This window comes from Larus michahellis, chromosome 2 (assembly GCF_964199755.1).
Source record: "Larus michahellis chromosome 2, bLarMic1.1, whole genome shotgun sequence".
Lineage (NCBI taxonomy): Eukaryota > Metazoa > Chordata > Aves > Charadriiformes > Laridae > Larus > Larus michahellis.
Window position 1 is genome coordinate 46,466,212 of NC_133897.1, and position 18,131 is coordinate 46,484,342.

General features: G+C 44.8%; 1 long non-coding RNA gene across 3 annotated transcripts in view; it reads right to left on the reverse strand.

Moving 5' to 3' along the window:
• The window catches only part of LOC141738934 (uncharacterized), a 70,485-nt gene that overhangs the window by 25,795 nt on the left and 26,559 nt on the right, over positions 1-18,131 (reverse strand). Inside the window, exon 3 of one of the 3 annotated variants that reach the window (XR_012585533.1) lies at positions 11,080-11,189. This is a non-coding gene — a long non-coding RNA (uncharacterized LOC141738934). Of the gene's footprint in view, positions 1-8,845; positions 11,193-18,131 lie in introns of those variants that run through there. The other 2 variants (XR_012585532.1, XR_012585531.1) reach the window with 2 other exon arrangements.

Below are 18,131 nucleotides of genomic sequence, written 5' to 3' on the forward strand. Positions count from 1 at the left end.
GTACCACAAAGATGACAACCAAAGCATCACAGCCTGGGACCTCACCGTGCGACGTTCTGCCCAACCACTGCAGAATGAACAGCAACGATCTAAAATTTGCGATGCTAAAGCAAAAAATGGCTCCTCTCGTAAGCATGCATCAGCTTCTGATTTCTGACAGGTGGCATTCCCGTCTCTTTCCATTTTCTTGCTGGCTGGTTCTTAAACCTCTCTCTCCCTCCTCCCCACCCTGTCACTCCTGACCCTTATTTCCCGCACGCGGTATTTCTGTCCTTCCCGGGAATCTGATGTGCCTGATAGACCGGGCATGCAGGATGCTGATTAGCTCCGTGGGCTTTAAAGTTTCCCTAACCCCATTTCTCAGGTAATCTCAATACAAATGCCTATCTACAGCCAGCACATGTGCCAGAGGTGCAGCAGCTCACCTCTTCACTCCAGAAACGCCTGCAATAAATCAGAGAAAAGCTCTCAGCCCAGCTGTTGAAAGGCGGGGGTTGAATCAGCCTGGCTGAAGCTGGGACTTGAACCCAGATCCCACCCTGCGCTTCTGCTCTTCCCTGCAAGCTCCTCCCGCCGAAGGGTGGGTCCATGGAGGGAAAAAGAAAAGGCAAAGTACAATGCACGAGCTTACGCTGGCAAATAGTAATGCGAATGAGTAACTCCACTCACACGAGCAGTCTCCATAAATCCCAAACGATGTTTGTGTTCAAATACTTCCTCCCACGGCTGCAAAATGTGCGAGGAGGCTGAGAAAGAGTCACCCGCAAGTAGAAGGAATCACGCGACTTGAAAGTTGTCCTTATTAAAAATGAACTGTACATATTTACCGAAGGAGTCTACAAGCAACCTCGTCCATCTCCCTTCCTTCGGTCAACGCAAGGAGAGACCAAGCTGCTCCGGAACAGACCGAAAAGGAGATGCTTTTTCAGCCAAGGGGGCTGACACAGCTTCTGCTTCCACTTGGGGGATTAGCTGCAGAAAATACCTAGTTTAAATCACATTTTACAGCTTGTGTCATGCCAACTAAATAATTTAATAGCCCCTTCTGGCTTTAAGATCTCTTAGTCAGGGAGACGTACCTATTGCACCACAGGTGGTAAATCCCTCTACCAAAAGCAGAGTAAACTTGCCCTTGAAAAACAGGGTTTTTTTTTGTTTTAAAACCAATCAACCAAAGCCCCATGCAAGCCAGCGGGTATTTATGGTGTTACGAAAGAGATCAGATGAGTTATGGTAAAATCTTAGAGCCTGGAACTTTTGATGAGTTTGACCTAGACTCTAGAAGACTACATAAAATGACACCTCTTGCCATGAAACACCAGTATATTTGCAGAGGAAATCGTACATAAAGAGGAACAGATTACAGTATGAACCCAATTTAACTCTACTAAAAGCTACAAATACCTAATCTACCACAGTGCTTCAAAAACTGAAGCCGAAACATGAAAAATCCAGCCTTCACACAGCGTCCTGGGCTAGAGGGGCCATATCAGGTTCATCAGAAAAAAAGCAAGAAAAAAAACAAAAGAGAGGAAGAAAAAAGCTGCAGCCGGTTCCTCTCTATCTGAAGGGGACTAGGGTCTTCAAAAAAGCATAACTGTACTTAAAACTCCGTTTAGGGGACTTCTACAGCAACTAGGTATCAATGAAGTAATGGATTTTATGAATTCCAATTCTACAATGTACTTAAGGCAGGACTACTCGTGCGCACAAAGTTAGGCATTTATCTAACCGGGCTTTACGTGCAAAAGCAGCACCCTTTATATTATTCTCCAGTGTTTGCACGGGAGACCCCTTCCTGAGCAGCAGAGCTCTTTGGAGGAGAACTGCTGAGCCACTGCCTTGCGCTTCACACCCGAAATGCAGCAGCTCAGAAGCCCCTTCGACATCTCCCTCAAAGTCAAGCAGCACAAGGCAGGTTTCCCCACACAGAAATGGACACAAGACTCAGAAAGCCCTTTTTCTTTTCTTTTTTTTTTTCGTTTTCCTTTTCTTTTCTTTAAGGACCCGTGCGACATCGGGGTGCTCAGTGCTTGGTCCTAGTTAAGTCCCAAGCCCAGCACTTCCAGCAGTGCTGGGCAGCAAGCCTTGGGGCTCCTCATGAAGGTGCAAGCTTGTTTTTTTTAAGCATTAGCAGCCTCGATATTTGCAATGATTTCAGTGATCAATTAAGATACAAAGCCCAAAGCAGCTTCAGCACGAGGTGGTGTCATCGAGTGCAGAGGAGGAGGGCTGCGGGGCACCGGGATGCCAGATGTGATGCTGCTGGTGGTGCTTCCACCCCAACGGGCACGTCTTGGTCAGAAGGGTCCTAAGGAGAGCAGCTGCCCTGCGAGGGTACGCAGCTCTTTGAAGCACTTGTATCTTGATAAAGTTTTCTCTGCCCAACTGCTCCGAGGCTTACAAAAAAACCCAACCCAAACAACCCAAAAACGACCAGGGGAAACTTCTGGCCTTAGGGGAAGAAGCCACGGTGTCTCCCCTTTAAAAGCAAACCAAGGATAGGAAATTCAGTAAAGTGTAGAACAACTGAGTGAATGAACTATTTAGAGGTTTTGTTCTTTCTGCTATATAGCAGAATGCATACATGTTGTATATACCTTCCCCCCAATTTTCAAATAAGGAACGTGCTTCTGTTATCCTCTGCACACGCAACGCCTCTCCACCAGACCTTGCTCTAGTATTCTGAATTTTTCAGCAATTTCCAACATAATTTAAAAAAAAAAAAAATCTACTTAGCAGAAAGTTGTTCTTCAAACCTAATTTAAAAAAAAATAAAAATCTACTTAGCAGGAAGATGTTTCCTCTTTTTACTGCCAAATCTTTCCACCTCGTTGCTAGTTTCAGATGCAACGTGTGCAGCACCCAGGGAACCACTGACAGATTTAAGGGCCAGCCCCTGATGCCCGTGAGGTGTTTTGGACTAGCACTTTGGGACCAATATCACTAACGGGCAGGTTCACAGTTTTCCAAATGAACACAGAATAACACCTTCTCCTTTTTCATCCGGACCCAGCAGCAGAAAACATCCAACTTCTGGGGAAAGGTAATAGAAGTGCTCCCCATCAGTAACAGCAGAGCTTTCTAAACTGTTTTTTTTATAAAGCCATATACAGCATAGAGCTAAATAAATCCTTTTTTTTTTTTTTTTTTGGTAAGTCCTCACTTGAAGTGACCTGCATAACTTAAAATGCAGCTTTATTATCTAATAAAACTTCCCATCGCACTGAATTGCCCTGTGCGTCCATGCACGCAGAGATGAAACGCGTGTGCGTGTGTGTGTGTGCGCGCGCACACACACATGGGCGCACAGACACACGCAGCCCTATCGCACGTCCTTGCGTTTCACCATCTGGCATCGTTCTAGGGATGAATAAAACCAAAGTTAGGTTTAAAATACCACATACACGCCCAGGGAAGGAGAATGCGGGAGGTTTTTAAACAACCTACGTGGAGGCGCGACGAGAAATACGAGGCAAACCAGTGAAGACGGCGGGCGCGTGTTAGGAACAGAAAACACACGTCTACCGAATCATCAGACCACAAAAGTTACAACTGTATGCGTTTTATGTAGCATAAGTAAGTTGCAAACCAGCACGATTGATTAAAGCTTGTTCGAGTCTAGAGGAATTGAAATATGACAAATGCTAATGTGACAGAGAAATGTCAAAATAGATGAGGAATTACACATGCCAGTGGCTGAACAAAAACTAGCTGAGATTAAGTCAGAGACAAAGATGAAATGCCAGATTGCCTAAAGCTAATTATCTGGACAATTAATGGAATGCCTGCAACTCGTTTTGATTATTAAGAGCCCAGTCTATTGGAGAAAGGACAAAGCTATTTGCAAAAGTCCGCACTGATTTCCTCGGAAGAGGATGCTGGCAATGAAGTGGAAGAAATTCTTACCCTGGAGATCACTAAGCCAGCTGCTAAACTATGGTACAGCCACGTCACCTGGTACCAAAATGATACCAATCCCTTCCTTGGGCTGTCACTGGTGTCAAAATTCAATGCACATCTCATTTCCCAAGCCGATAATTTGACAGGGATCCTAGATAAGGAAAAATATTTGTGTGTCTTCGATGCTACAAAGCAAGCAAGACACGTACAAGTATTTCTATACCTTGACCTGCCAGAAATTAAACTGGACTTCCTCCTCTTCTTCCTTAATTTTATCATGCACCAGTTTTCAGGAAATTCCTACATTCTTCTATATTTATACACTCGAGAACTAAATATGGTTCCCAGATAAATTCTTTATGTGATGACACTTCTTAAACTGCCCACAGACCAGCCAGATGCAAATACCTACTCACTCATTTAATATGAGGAAACATAAGGATGTTTAACAAAAATATTTCCCTTCTTAAAAAAAAAAAAGAAAAAAAAAGAAAAAGAAAAAAAAAGAAAAAAAAAGAAAAAAAAAGAAAAAAAGAAAAAAGAAAAAAAAAGAAAAAAAGAAAAAAAGGAAAAAAAAGAAAAAAAAGAAAAAAAAAAAGAAAAAAAGCTAATCCCAAATCCATAGATGCTATATATAGAGAGTTATCTGTGCCTTTTTCTACATTACCGGTAGAGGACTATGTTAGTATCTGGCATGAGAAATACCAGGCAGGTTTCCCTAAACGCACATTCATGACAGTAACAAGCACGGGGGCCATGTTCTTTTGAAGACACAGTACTACATTTTAGATTTTTTTTTTTTTCCCCTTTCTAGTGACATCCTGGGAAATACGTATGCCTTCCCCGCTGCCATTCAGCATCACATCCATCAGCTGCAAGCCACTTTACCTGAGACAGCAGAGAGTAGGAATAGATGTGACCCAGCCCCGGTGTTCCTCCAAAGGGTTTTCCCCACAGACAGTCCCTTCAAACACCAGCTGTAAATCAGAGCGCCCATCTCGACCGAGCAAAGGCCCGTAGCGCAAACGCCCAAGCCCGAGCTCTGCTGGAGGCAGGAAGGCGAGTGGCACGGACACAGCCAGCTCTGCTCCTCGGCCAGCTCTGACCCACCAGGAAAACTCCCGGGGATGGTTTTATTCATCTGGGCTCTGGCACGGACTGATACAGTTACGCTGCTTTCAGCACTTAAGCTTACACCTTTGCGCTGCATGTATATTCATTTTGCAGGCTTTTACATCATTTAACAGCTCAAGATGTAGGAATTTCCAGAGCTGCCTTGATCCTCAAATGAGGATGTGTTTCAGCATAGGGATCAAAAAGCCAAGCTGTTCCTGCTGCTTGTTTAAATTCGGCATTGTTCCCTTAAAAAGGGAGAGCCTGCAAAGGCAGCGCTGGCTACAGAAGGGATGGCAATCCACCGCACTTCATGGGACAGTCCCTTTGCCAGGCTGACACCAGTTTAACATGCTGTGCGGAGATTAAAACTGGTTTTACAAACACAATTCCTGAACAGGCACCGGATTTTAGCCGAGGGGAAGGCAGCCAGCTTTGCGGCAGGGAAACCAACTTCAAACAGGCGTACTGGGAGGGAGCCCGCGCCTTCAAAACATGTTTTATCCATCCTTGGATGACAGGCGGGACGACGCATTGGGGAAGCTGCACTTCCTATTTTAGTCTCTGCACAAGATGGGCTGGAAAAGGGACTGACATTTAGGGTTTCAGAGCTGATGTACCACCTCAGCAAAAACCTGTTTGGTGAGCAAACACAGCTTTGCTGACACGGCGCCGGGCGCCCATCTAAATCCCGGACCAAAGCCATTTCAGTAAAACCCCAATGAGTTTTACAAACACGAAGAACACGTTGCACGTTATCCAAGAGCAACAGCCTTTGGCCCCTCGGCTGCCCGTGAAATCCCGACTCCCCAGCGCAGCGGTCACGGCGGTTCAGAGGGGGATCGCACGCAGGACGGGTGGTCACCTTGTTTTACCTCACACCGTTGCTAGAACTCAGGCCACACTCGATTCCCACCTCCAGGAAGCAAAAGCAGAAAAATATTTCAGACCCACAGGCTTAAAAGGTATTTTTTTTCCACCACCCTAAATGCTTTTGGTCATTTGTTAAACATTAGGACACTTTTCAAAGTATTTTATCTTGCTAACAGTTAAGGGTTTTCCAGGCCCTTAGAGAAAAAATATTAATATTTCATCTTTCAGATGGGCCAAATCTCTCTTTTTTTTCCCCATTTCAACTAATTTTCAGCTTCTGAGATGGCGATTAACATCTTGGTCAGAGACAGGAACGAAACCTCTCGGCATATCAGGTCATACCGGTATTTGGGAAAATGTGCTTATTCCCTTTTCAGCTTTTATTTTGGCTTGCCAAAACAAAGAAATCAGCCGTTTCCCAGAGGAGAGCTGACAGACGTGCCGGTTTTCAAGACACAAATGTGATGGAGGCTGGTGCGAAACCAGCCACGCACAAGGAAGCGGGAGCGCTCTGTCCTGTGGGATGAAGTCAAGGCAAGGAAGGGGGCGAACAAAGGGCACTGCAGGGTTTCAAGGGGGGAAAAAGGCTCATAGGTCTAGCTTAGCTGCTAGAGTAATGTTTCCTGATCTTTGCTCAGAAAAGATGATTTGAGGCTTCGAAAGATTCCCCCCCACCCTCCAAAACAGCGTGTCAGAATAATGCACGCTTCTGCTGACCCCACAGGAGGCACGGAAATCGTGCCGATCCATCCTGCCGATGCCACTGTCCACCCAGTATCTACCATGCCTGTGCTTTTAAAAGGCTAAAAAAAATATCTCTCAGTTTTGTGAAAGGATATTTTTTTCCTTCAACTCGGGATTCTAAATTTCTAAAAACTCTATCTATACTCGGACAGGCAACGCAGGGGGGAGCATCGTCGCGGGAGTCCAAATTTCTTTACAGGCTTGACAAAACCCAAGCCATGGCGAAACACGAGTGAGCACAAGCCGAGTGTTGCCCTGTGCTTTGATTCCCCTCGTACCAGAGGTTAAGACACTACTGAGAGATGTATCGCAGGCTTCCGCGCTACAATACATCCATCTCGAGTGCAGACGTGAAAGATCTTGCAAGACTGAGGCTTTGGTAAAGCAACAATTCTGTATTTAAATGATGATTTGTTTGGACAAGGTTTTCAGGAGGAATCCTGCACAGCAGCTGTTCCCAGCGAGCTCAGCAAGAGCCAAAGCACTCATTTTTATCCTACCTTTTCATAGCCTTAAAAAAATGGCAGCTCTCTCTAATTGACTACTCTTTTCACATTTCAGGCAAGTTTTTTCCATTATGAAGAATAACCTGTATTCTCCTAAGCCTCATAGATCTTAATCAGAGGAAGAGATGATACACGAGGGGCGGTTCCTCCTTTTCTAAAAATTCTGCCACAGTGGACTTCAGAAAACATGAACATTTTTAGTCAGGGAACATTTTCAGCCTCCAAATAAGGGGAAAGCGAGAGATTAAAAAAAAAATAAAAGTACATGCATGCACATATTTGATTTAAATTATGAAATCCTATTCATGAAAATAAATAAGGTATATACACAAGAGCTGGCCCAAATGATAGCCCTGTTGTCCCATTAATCATATTTATTGCAAAAGTCTAATAATGTTATCTTTAGTCCCAGCTTCTGCAGCCTGTAATTTAACACAAGCACCTTTTTTTCGGTATGCGAATCAGGTATTAACGCTGTCTCTTTCAACCTCTTTTGTGCTTCTAAATTAGAAAACCCAAACCTCGTTTTTCTTCAGATATGAAACACAGTCAAGGTCACTGTAAAATAAAAGAGCAATTAACTTCACAAGCAAACTGTTGTCCAGGAGTGAAATACAGTACTCGGGAAAAGTGGCTAAAAACTAAAACTATTCCTACAAGTGACATCCCTTGTTGAGGCTAAAAACGACAGAAAGCAGCTCCAGAGATTCCTGTCAAACTAAAAAAAAAGAACAAAAAAAAAGAACGAAGGAGTCACAGAAGATATTTCTCCCCCACTTAATTTGCTCACTGTGCTTTTATTGCTGCAAGGCAGGAAGGTTTTGATAGCTCTGACACTGGGAAGCTGGCTCTGTCTCCCCCAGCCCCATCTTCCCCCTCCCCAAAATGAGCCCCAAACACCTAATGAACATCAGCACAGAATTCCCCATTGTGTTTATCAGTGAAATGACAGAAGTTTTATGAATTCTCTGAATAAAACTCAGGATGGAGCTGCCCTAGCTGAAAAGACAAAGAGAAAGCTACCATTAAGGGTTTGGAGTTGATAAGTATTTTAAAATACGGAATTATCTCGGCTCTGACCCTCCTCTAAAATCAGCCAAGATTTTGTAACTGGGTAAAATTAAACGCGTTATCAACACACAACTGACTGTGCAACACAGCAAAGATAAATTATCTCATTATTGCCATAGAAATCAGATGAGGCGTGCATAGTAAGTGACATATTAAATGCAATTATAAAACCCTACTGAAGTGATGTTAGTGACCTGACATATGACAAAAAAAACCCCCAATGAGGCAGTGTAGAATCCAGGCTGGAAGATGCGCTGATATTATTTCTATGCAGCGTACATCAGATATGAAAAAATACTACTTAGCCATCGGTACAAATCCCATAATGGAAAGGGCTGGAAAAATTTAAGAAATTATTAACATACAAAGAAGGGGATATCTTCAAGAGAAGCAGAGCTACCCCCGAACGCAGCGACCCGCAATTGCCAGGATGGGGTGAGCAGGTCAGGAGAGCCACCTTCCCGCATCGCCCACCTCCGTCCCCTGACGATCAGCTGCCAGACAGAGGCATGTCCCCACTTTTCGCATCGGCAGTGATCATTTTCCAGTATTAACTATCATAAAAATAAAGAATGAAGGAACCACGTGGCTCTAAGAGACCGCGGGGAGCCCCCTACCCCTCTCCTGTCTGCAGTATTGGTGACCCAGACCCCTCCTGACCAGCATTAATCCAGCTCTCCTCAAACACCCCCCTTGGTGCTGGACACCCCAGAACCGCCATAAGCAGACTCTCTGCGGCTTCTTTCTTCTCTGTTGCCAAGTTGGGTTTTTTTTGTTTTGTTTTTTTTTTTTTTCCTTAAAATCTAACCTACATTTTCCTCGCCGCAACTTACTGCTCTCGATCCAACTCACAGCAGACAGACCACAGGCTACTCCCCGCTCTGAGCAGGGCTTTTACACCTTCCCGGGTGGCGCCACCGAGCCAAGAGACCCAGTGACAGCTTGCATTATTTCAAACTTGCCATCCATCCTGCATCTCATTTTCTAAATTCCTCATCGTTCGTGTCGTTAACCTTTGCCTTCCCTTATATCTTTCCTGAAGTCCCATGCCCCGAGGTGGACACACAAACACTCCAGCTGAGTCCTTATCGGTACCAGCTACCTCAGAGGGATTAATTAGGCATCGTACGCGCAACAACTGTTTGCATCCAGCGAGTCATCTTCTTGCAGCGGTATGTCACGGTCGACTTGCGTCTAGTTTGTGTCATTTTCTAACTTTCAGACTATGGAAAAGACACCCCTTCGGAGTTGCCCCTGCCCAAATGCCACCCTTTTCACGTGCCCGGTGGAACTGCACCCTGTGTAAGAGCACGGTCCCCAGTGAAAACCGAGTACTGACGGCCACAGGAAGACCATGGCAGGGCCACCTCGCCCGCAGTGACTGCTCTGAAGGAGTGCTTAACTCCACCTTTCACCATCAGCCTCTCCCTCCATCCTTGGTGGCCATGGCAAGCCACCAAATGAGAGACAAATGGGAGACAAATGAGCAGCCTGGCCCCCAAAACCTGACCCCCTGCCGCTGACTGGAAACAACCCAGCAAACATTCACGACAAAGCGACTGCTCCCCACTGAACAGCTCAGCATCTTCCCAGGAACCAGAAAACGGGAGACCTACATGAGTTGGTCTCTGCTTGAGGTAGAAGCTCTGCGGAGCGGTCAGGGATGGCTCTTCCCGAAACACAACCTTGATGGCTGGCAAAAGTGATTTTTTAAAAAAAATTTTTTTTTCCCCTTCTGAATTTTACAGTGAATTTGGAAAGCAAACCCCTCTTCAGGCCACGGTGCTCCTCTGGTCTGAGCCAGTAGCAAAATAGCTCCCTGCTCTATCTTATACCTGAAAGAGCATTGAGTAGGACTGGACTAATACGAAATACTAGAAAAAGTAATCAAAACCTCTGTTTAATTTGATAAAATCTGGTCAAATCAACATACGCTTGTACCTGACACAAACGCCTTGTTTTTACACTTTTGGAGAATATTTTGTAACTGATTGAGAGCCTCGTTTTTACAGAGAAGAAGACAAGAGGCTCCCGCACCTGCAGCAGGCAGTGGTCCGAATGAGATGGGGCATTGCTACGGAGAGCCCCGCTGCCTTCCTCCACTCACCAGCCCCCGCGTAAAAGAGGGTGAAAAAGGTGTGAAAAAAACCTTTACAGTCTTATTTCGCATTGCTAGCAAAGGAGAAACACCAAACACGCACTTTTTATGTGCCTTTTTTCAAGGATTCAGGGATTTTGTTTCCTTATTGAAATGAGTCAGCTTGAAACGCTTTCCCCCTTCTGAATGCAACTCTCAGCTGCCATCAGTGCCCTTGTGAGCGGCACAGGTAGGTGTTAGATGTGGAAAAAAACCAACGTGCCAGGGAGACGGAAAGAGAGCAACCATTTTCTGAGCACACTGTTTCATTCTGCAATAAAGCAAGTCGTGCTGTTCACACAGAATTAGTCTTTATCCATCAGTATACTCAGCAAGACAGGCCAGCATCATTTCTGCTCTTTTTCTTTCTCTGTACAGTTCCGTTTTGTTCCTCCTGGAGGTCAGGAAATAAATTAGGAATTGACGGGTTTGAATCCCCAAAACACAGAGGAGTAATATTGTTTAACTGTAGGTATGTTGCTGGGATGCGGTTCTTCATTTTAACACATTCGCTTTAACCATAAAATTAATTACTTGGCAACACTAGTAAACAGAAATAACCAGTAGAGATAACTGCATTTTCATTGAAGTGTATGTTAACATGCAAAAAATGACAGACAGTAAAAAGATTTGAGCATGTTTAGTTCTGTGTGTGGGGCACTATCCAAATCCTTGGGTTTTAGCTTTGAAAGGGTAAAAAGTTTAATTGGATTAATTTGGTGGTCTACTTACATTATCCAGTAGGGATATTTCGAGCCATTACGGAAGGTCTCTTGTGTTGCCCGAGATACAAACCAATGGAATCGAGGTGAAGATTTGTTATGGGCCAGAACCAATTATTTCTGCTGGGAGAAAAAGATCAATTTGTGAAAAGAATTAGAATGAAATAACAAGGTAAGAATTTGAGAAGTTTTGACCTTACAATAAGTTAACGTTTTCCTTGGAAAAATTTAGATCCAGCTTTTATTTTGCACTCTTTTATGTGGGAAACTAACGTAGGAACAAAAAGGCTATTTTCTATGTCCGGGTTGTTTGTCCTTTCTTGCTGAACAGAAAACACCAACAAATTAATTCTCCCGATTCTGCACACCACGCATTTAATCTCTCAAGTCTGAGTATCAGCTACCAGGGCTACTTTACGCTACCAAGGACTACTCGCAGCCTGTTCACTGATGGAAAGGGAAAACTGACGAAAAACGTGTAGTACAGAAGTCTTGAAACAGCTGGGCTTGAACTCACGTGCCTGTTTTTCCATAGGAACGTCAAACACCTTTTCCTCAGAGTTTAGGTGGCACCTCAGGGACCCCGCTGGAAGGTAGATTCTGTGGAAGCCCTGCCTTGCTGACACTTCGGCCCATCTGCTTTCATTATCCTAGGGAAGTGATCAGCCAGAGGCTGGCACTAAAACCGCACCAACTCTTCTACTCCAAAGAATGTCGCTCATGGGCTTCTACTTTTCCCTGCTTTTGTTCCGTGCAGAGAGAACACCACCTTTTCTACAAGAACATTGCCCAGGCGCTTGTTAAGTGACACTTGGAGCTGTTCTTCATAGAATCATAGAATCATTTAGGTTGGAAAAGACCCTTGGGATCATCGAGTCCCACCATCAACCCCACTCTACAAAGTTCTCCCTTACACCACATCCTCTAACACCACATCCGAACGACTCTTACAAATTACATATCTTTTTAGAATGTATTAATATTTCTTTAGTCATCTACCCCTTAAGTAATTAACACATTGTTGTACCATTTCTGTCTCGTCTTTCATAGAACCATAGAATCATTTAGATTGGAAAAGACCCGTGGGATCATCGAGTCCAACCATCAACCCCACTCTACAAAGTTCTCCCCTGACACCATAAATGAGTCTTAAACACATTCAGGGATGGTGACTCCACCACCTCCCTGGGCAGCCTATTCCAGTGTCTGACCACTCTTTCTGTGAAGAATTTTTTCCTAATGTCCAGCCTAAACCTACCCTGCTGCAGCTTGAACCCATTCCCTCTTGTTCTATTGCTAATTACCTGTGAGAAGAGACCAGCAGCAACCTCTCTACAATGGCCTTTCAAGTAGCTGTAGAGAGCGATGAGGTCTCCCCTCGGCCTCCTCTTCCTCAAACTAAACAGTCCCAGCTCCTTCAGTCGCTCCTCATAAGATTTATTCTCCAGGCCCTTCACCAGCTTCGTTGCCCTCCTCTGCACTCGCTCCAGCACCTCGATAGCAGTCTTTTTAGCAGAGACCGCTAACTTCTCGGGTTCACAACCCCCCTGCACTGTGCCATTCCTGCACGCAGAGGCAGCGAACGATGTTGGGTTTCACACGTAGCACAGATCCAGGCCTCGAACACAAAGACCATTTCGGCTGCCGCGAGACCCTCCCTCCACCACCCGCCAGGCTCAGCACACATAGCCTTTCCTCAGCTCCATCGCCCACAAAGTTTCTAATGAGATTTTAAGAAGTTAGTCTGATCTTTGCTCTCACATTCATTTTGCAGCGATCCTGCTCTGTTTTCCAGGCTAACGAGTTTTGTTCCCTTCTTGCTCTCCCCTTCTTTTATCTTCTTTTTGCTCCTGGGAATGGCTCCGCTGCAGAGGCTCCTCCACCAAGGACGGGGACAAACCCTGCACTGCCTCGCCCCGTGCTAAATCTGGGGACAGGTAACAGAGTTTATGGGTAGTCACAGGGTTGGGTTAAGCCCTCACCTCTGCAGCTATAGAAATTCTAATACTAATATACGCCTTCTGACTGCGTGCTAAGATAACAGAAGATGAGAACTGGGTGCGAAGGGGCACTTCGTCTCCAGCTGCGTTTCAGCTTTGGAGAGCGATGGGGGAGTGGGATACCGTTTGCAATATCCCTGTTGGATTTAAGATAGCGACTTTATTATAATTTTAAACATCTTTTAATTAACAAATCCTTTCGCAAGCCGCCATCAGCTGCAGTTTCCATGGATGCTGCTATCGGATATTGCAGCAGCAGGGGGAGGGGGAGGCCACACGCCGCTCCGATGGAGAGAGGGACCACCGCTGCCCACAGGGACACTGGCCCAAGGGGCAGAGTTAAGGCTGCTGTCACAGCCCTCTCCCCTCGGCAGGGATCACCTCCCACAGAGGCATCAGGAGAGCGGCGCTGGATGGGACACGTGCCTCCTCCATCCACCCGCTGCCAGTCATAGAATCATAAAATGGTTCGGGTCAGAAGGGACCTTAAAGACCATCTAGTTCCAACCCCCCTGGCATGGGCAGGGACACCAGTCAGTCCTACCAGGTCCTCCTGTAGCCCCACTGGCAGGAGATGAGGTCCACACCTCCCCCAAGGAGGACAGCTACGTTCAGCTCTGCTCTACACCTGAGGAACATCCCTGTAGCCCTCTCATACCAGAACGGGTACGGGCTTTAATTTGTTCATCGCCAACGTTCAATCAAACAATCTACAGTAGGTCGACTTTCTGATGGGAACCAAAGGCGATTCTTTAATTAGATTTAAGAACTGCAACACTTGAAGTTAAATCATGCTTAGAAAGATGAAAATTGAAAAATGATAACTAATGGGATTTACAGATGATTTCCTTTAAAAGTAAAAAATCATTATTACACACATGTACCCCAAGGACCTTTCCATAGCTGCTAAAAATATTCCTCTTAACAGCAGGCAATGAGAATATATCCACTTATATGGAAAGATGAACAACAAAGCTTCTGCTAAGACATTTTTAAATAAAAGTAAAGATTCCTGATTATAGACTAGAGCCTGCAGTCCCTTCCACATCCTTCTCCATTTCAGCTTCTGTATTTCTTCTGCAGCTGAAAACGATGTCACGGCTAGGTGACATGGGGACACGCGCCTGGGTTCTGACCTAAGCGACATCGATGAAGGCAGCTGCGAAACGGGACATTGCATCCTAGCACGTAAGTAAAGTGAAAACACATTTTCAAGTATCTGTCCTATTGCAAAATAGTATTTCAACCCAAATTTAATACAGCTTAACAAGCTTAGGACCTTAACACAGATTACAAAAAAGCCAGGTAGCATATTTTTAGCTAACCTTCACGTTGTTGTGGATTTCTTCACCCACGCTACCAATTCACAGAAATTATTGCTTGTGGTATAACATTACACCAAAAAGGGGTAATGATAATTCCAGGGGTTTTCCCCTGTAAATCCAAGCTCTCTTTTGCATCACGCTCATCTCTTCTGACACAGCCCCAAGGTCAACTGAAAAATCCCTGCCGACTTCAACAGGAGCAGATACAGACTCCAAATGTGCTTCATGAAAAAGATGTGTTGCCTTAATTAGCGTATAGAGATCGAACCTGTGAAGATATTCTGGCTGTAATGCGACCACTGCCCAGTGCACAAGGCTTTTTGTGCTTCCGCGCCTTCGCTCGCTCAGGTGAGCTAACCGCTGTGAGATCCCGTTCCTTTCCCACCTCTGGTTTGTGGAAGTCCACTGCCACTGCAAGGGCTAAACCACACGGTCAAACACAAGTATCCAGTGGCAGCATCCACCCGGATGCCAGAACTCACAAACATGCCTTTCTCTGTAGGCTTTGCTTAACTTCAGGGCTTGTCCTTTTGCAGGTGACACACAGAAACTGCTGTGGATGTGATGAAATCAATTCGGAATCCTTCACTAAAGTACTTAACTTTATCACACATCACTAATCTGAGTAACACTTTTGTACATCTGAACAAACTACCACGTCCCTTACAGGGGTCCCAAAAGTTTTCTGAAGGCACGTCTTCTCCCTTTTCCTTCAAACATTCCTCGATAACAACATTTACCATGAATTCTGTGGTCTTGCTTGCTCACTAAAGGAACTGGCAACAAATCCAAAAGGAGACAGAATTATGTTACGAATCCACAGACCAAAATGAAAATGAGGAGCATGTTTGATGACATAATTATAGCATGGTACGACTGTAATAAATACACTGGGACAAGACAGAAGGAAGACAAATAGCTATCGCTTTTCGCACAGATTGTGTTAAGAAACATCCTACAGAACTGGTAAGGAAAAAAAGTGTGATGACAACTTGGCATCTTTCACCTAACGCGGCACAACTCTCGCACTTTGCTAGAACCCAAACGCCAGGGGTGCGCAGCAGCTGTTTGGTGGCTCCTGGTGCGCGGCGGGACGATTACTGCTCTCGCAGGCAATGGCTGCCCCTGCCCCCCAAACCGCTGCCAACCTTGGCAGACAAGCCAAAAACTGCTTGCTTCGAGACAAAATTCTTGTCCCTTCGGTCTCTTTAGAGCGTGACAGACTAGAAGAAGCTGGCGTGGCTTCCCTGTCCCCTCGTCAGAAGAAGATACCAAAATCCTGCCACGGTTCTCTGGCAGACACCTTTTTCCAGTGCTACATTGGTTTCTAAGAAGCAGCTAAAAGTTTGGTGTTGGCAGCAGCAGAACGAACACAGCCAGGGTTTGCCAGGCAGACAAGGTTAGGTGTTTCACCAGCTCAAGGGGCCAACTGGGCCAACTGGTAGAGGAAAAACCACCTGTTCAGGAGCCACAAAACCCTGTCACAGCTTTCCTTTCACACACGTGAATGTGCTAAATCATTTTAAAAAGGTCTCGCTTGACTAGGTAAGGCAGCATTTGAAGGCTCTGGAGTATGGATTATTTGGAAGTTAGAATACATATAATAATTAGAAGTAGCGTTGTGAAGCACAATGCGATTTACAAACTGATTTAATCCCAAAGCCACTTCAGCCCCAGGAAGAATGCCTTTGTGGCTATCCGGCTGTGAGAAACGCTTGCCATTTACCCTCCTGAAAACCCAACAACCTGCTGCGTAGCAGAGACTCTCTTGGGGTGCATCCTGTTCATTCATAGACTCTGGGAGTGATGCTCTATCACTGTTTTTGTGTTTATCCCAAATTATGAATGTTTTCAAACCACGAACAGCATTAAAAAACTTTCTTGGTTTCTCTGGCAGCCTGCAGTGCAAAAACGTTAACTCCGGAGATATTCTACAATGGATTATAAATGACATTTAGTGACATGATGGATACATCCTGGCTTTGCAGTACGAAGATGATCTCAGAGTACAAGGCTTATTCCTTGTTTCACTAATATGCTGCACATGGATCAGTGCTGTCAGCAGTCTCTCTTTGGTATTTTGATTAATCATGTTAATGTGGTTTTCTAAATTGAGTTACTGTTCACATTTCTGATCCTATTTATGCTAATAGTGCGTGGGGTTTTGGTTTTTTTTAATTTAAACATTTATGAAAACATTGGTTTGTGACCAACAGGCTTGGTTTCATAGGTTATGTTGTTCCAAAAATGAAGGCAAGATTATGTGGATCAAAAACTACAACTTGCTTTCTTTTGTTTTTAACTGAGCAAATATCTTCTGGAGATTATTTTACATCTTACCCTATTCTCCAGTTCACATGTCTGTAGTGAGATTCTTCTTAGAACATCCAAATAAGAAGTCATTGAACTCTCCTGTTGACATGAGCTCAGAGAAGGTATGGGTTTCACAATCAAGAACTGGTCTAATTTGGGGGATGTTTTGCAATATGCTTCAAATGAAGCCATTTCAGACTAACGACATCTAATGAACAAGGAGCATGCCTTTCGGCTAATGGGTTTTCATTCAATACCCAAAATGCGGGATACACAGACAGATACAGCAGTAACTTCCAGCCCTTGTGAATAAATAGGGTTAAATGCACAAGTCAAGACAGACTTCCCAGAAGTTCAACATGGAGACTAACGTAAGAAGACACTAAACGTGTTCGAGATTGACAGTTGATGTCAGATCAGCCTAAGATGCCCTGAAATGACCGCACTGGTGGTATCCATGCTCCCCATTAAGCCAAGACCTGGTTCCTTTCCAATCCAAGACCTGACTCATGACTTCACGTGGCCACGGTGAGGCCAGTATTACTTTTTAGGCTCGCTAATTGCAGAAATTGCTCTCCAGCTTCAGGCGTCCGAAGGGCATGACTCACGGCGTCAGCAGGAAATGACGGGGCTGCGCAGCAGGAGGAAGGGTGACGCGAAGCCTCGGAGCAAGAGGACCGAGGGCCATGGGGATGACTCCACCATGAGGTTCTGGCACATCAAAGACAAGCCATGCTTTTATACATACGGACAGGAAAAGGAAGTTCCACCCCCCACCAACCAACGCCTAAAATTGTCGGTTATCTCCGTTGTCTCACTGAGAAAGAAAGAGAAAAGTGTATTTGGGAGCTGACTTTAATTAGTAGTTTTGCAAATCTATACCTTTTTGTTTCTACAGTCCCCATGAACAGAACAACTTTTCTGGAAGGCTGCAGGCCCAGGATGAACCATGTGTGAAAAACCTGACGCTTCTCCTCAAACAAACAAACAAACAAACAAAAGGAATGTAGAATTGCATGAAACACAGTCCTCCTCTCTTCTCCCACTGAGCAGCAGCCAACCACTCAAATCACTAAAGAAAACAATCTGCAATTTTCCTCTAGATGAAGAGCGTAGTCATTTTTGATTCATATGCACCTAACTGCGGCTTTCTGTGGGTACAATTAATCTCTCTAACGCAGCTAACAAAATATAAAGCTGAAAAAAAGGGATCTAAAGCTGAGCCAGCGGAGAGAGGAACAAAATGCAAAAGCAGCTCCAACGCTTAAGGCAACCTACGCGCATGTACACCATCTATAGATGAGTCTCTTGCTAGGAAATGCATTTATATGGATCATTATCTTCACACGATACCTATGCACTCCAGCAGCATTCAAGTGACCACATTATGCACGGCTCAGCAAACCACTTACAAACGCACGTGG